This window comes from Nomascus leucogenys, chromosome 21 (assembly GCF_006542625.1).
Source record: "Nomascus leucogenys isolate Asia chromosome 21, Asia_NLE_v1, whole genome shotgun sequence".
Taxonomy (NCBI): domain Eukaryota; kingdom Metazoa; phylum Chordata; class Mammalia; order Primates; family Hylobatidae; genus Nomascus; species Nomascus leucogenys.
Window position 1 is genome coordinate 24,540,088 of NC_044401.1, and position 2,770 is coordinate 24,542,857.

Consider the following 2,770-nt stretch of genomic DNA (forward strand, 5'->3'; position numbering starts at 1 on the left):
GTCCCTCCTGTCCTCTACCCTGTATCTCAGACACATGCTCCCTGAACAGAAATCACTATTTACAATAGAATGTTAAAATTTTTGCTCTAATGTAAAATAAGAAGCTATACATTCACAAGAAAAGTGAAATACTTGTACTTTTAGTTCAAATAATAGTATGAAACTTTGAGAAAAGAGGAATACTTAGATTTCTCAGGTGAGTTAAATACTTGTATTAATACCTCAGAGTCTTCCATTTTGCTTATTTGAAAAGACAATTTATCATCAGTTAATAATAAGGTATTCTTTTCAGAGGCATCTTAGAAATAACAATTGCACAGGATAAAGAAATTCAGGTTCTAAAGTTTTTGTGGTATTATTGTATCCATGGATTCTGAGCTAAAAAGATAATTTTTCATCAGTTATTAAGGTATTTCCAAAGACATCTTGGAAATAGCATTTGCACAGGATAAAGAAAGTCAGGCTCTAAAGTGTTTGTGGTTTTTATTGTATCTGTGGATTTGCGGATTTGTTTTCTAAGCTTATTTATGAAACTGAGTATCATTATATTTTAATATAATTGCAGTATTTCATGCAGGATGCTTGATGATCCAGAAGGTTTGCTGTGTCAAGTGGAGCACTGTAATGGGCTCCTTTTTCCTCACCATAAGCCAGATGACTTAAAAACCTTTTTGCATCCTAATTTAATTTGAAATATTCAGAAGTCCTAACTTTGGAAGAAACACACTAAATTATACTGCAATGCTGTGAGATTTTAAAAAAAATATTTTGGAAACAACATAAAGTCAGAAGCGTCAAAGTTCTTCTTTGATGATGTTTCTCAGACATTCTCAAAGTGTGTACACAATGATTCAGAAACTTTCTTAACTACAGAAGGCCCTCTGCAGCCTTAACAACCAGACATTCAATAAGTTATACACACCACACACACACACACACACACTCACATAAATACATGTATACACATATATATGGTTTTTGTTTTTTCAATGGAAAAAGCGATTTGTTCTATTTTAAGCATTTACACAGTTAGTCATGGACAGTAACAGGCCTGCTGGTGAAACAGGTCGCCCAAAATGGCGACAGCATCAAACTAGTTGTCAAGGACTAACTTCTAAAAAAAAAAGTCACTCTTATCAAGGATTAATTTAATTTTAAAAACAAATACAAGTTATTGACTCACTCTTCTCAGCTTGAGCCTGGAAAACTTGGGGATATAGCATAAGAAGAAAAATAATCGCAAATAATATTTCCCTTTCTATAGCTCCTTTAGTCCTGGGTTTTCTACTAGAAAATTCCTGAAGAAAATTTCAATGTAAGACTGTGGCTTTTCTGAATCAAGTCCACCCATTAATATTTAGAAAATTACCCACTGGTTGGGCTAATAGCATGACTAGTGGTATCTATTATAGAGGGATACTCATTCAAACAATACTTCCAAACAGAGACTCATGGAACAGATGACGGGAAGCATCTTTAGCATAGTAAAGATCTAAATGGAAGATTACTATGGTAAAGATGACTGGAAGCATCTCTATCTCCAAATACTGCTGTATGCCCTGCAAAGATGGTCTTTACATCCAACACTTTTTCTTCATTTGAAACAGCACTGATGTCCCATAGGCAGAAGGTGTGGTCATCTGAAGTAATAAGTAAGTGTCCACTGAGATTTGGATTCCTTAAAAGCCCACAGCCTGCCTTCTGATGTCCATGGAGATGCAAATCTGGGATGCACTCTTCAGAGGGTCTGGTTTAGAAGGATGTTTTGTATAGTCAAAGACAAGAACATCACTGGATGAAGTCTTTGTTGTGATGATACAAGGGTGTTGGGGAATATATCAGGCCCTGTTTACTTCTTCAGCTTGGTGTTGATTTCTACTTCAATTTTTCCACTAACTGAACCTCAACCTCTACATTCTCCTTTCTTGCTGTTGTAGTGTGATGGGTCAAGCTGAGCATCATCATTAGGAAGCTGCACAAGGTGGTTTTGTTCAACTGATGTGTGTGTACCCGGGACAGGTCGATGACTGCTGAAATCTTTCCCTTCTGGTCTGGTTACATCTGGAGGCCACTGTGCAGTTAGGCTGGGCCACTCCAGAGCCTGCGTCATCACCAAATCATAAGGAAAAGAGGTGTTATTTTTCCATATTTTGTACTCCTTCTTGATCACATGTTCTTCCACTGCGTTGTCAAAGGCTGCTTCCTTGTTGGCCATGGCAGGCAGGTGAGCCAGGGAAATCCTGGAGATGAGCATTGTGGGATGCGCAGGGAGGCTGCGGATTATATATGTAACTGTTAATAAGGATGTATAAATTATATTCACAACTCTTAATTGCTGCTAGTAGCAAGAGAAATAGAAGCTTAAAATATCCAACTAGTTAATAAGGCATCAAAGCGGAAAATTTCCATCATTGTAAATAGAGTCCTAGGAATCATACTAGATTTCTTTATAAGTTAAATTAAAAATAAAAAGACATTACATTGAATAGGCTAATAAATAATAAAGAGATTGCCAAACTAAATTTCCTTTATTAAATATATATGTTTGGTTACTTTTTATGATGGAAGATGTGCCAGCTTATAATGCCCTACATTTTTACTAATTTCACTACATTTATCTAAGTGAATATTTAGCTTTGGAATAGAGCATTCCTTGCTATAATCCAACTTAAATAAAACTACACATGTATCTTTAAGCAATTAGTTATCAAATATGCTTTAAAAACTTCTGAATAATTTCAGAGATCCTCCACACTTAAAGAATTCTTGT

General features: G+C 35.5%; 1 pseudogene; it reads right to left on the minus strand.

Annotated features, from left to right (window-relative positions):
- Positions 1-1,424: 1,424 nt before the first annotated feature.
- On the minus strand, positions 1,425-2,215 carry LOC100582350 (annotated as a pseudogene).
- Positions 2,216-2,770: the final 555 nt, after the last annotated feature.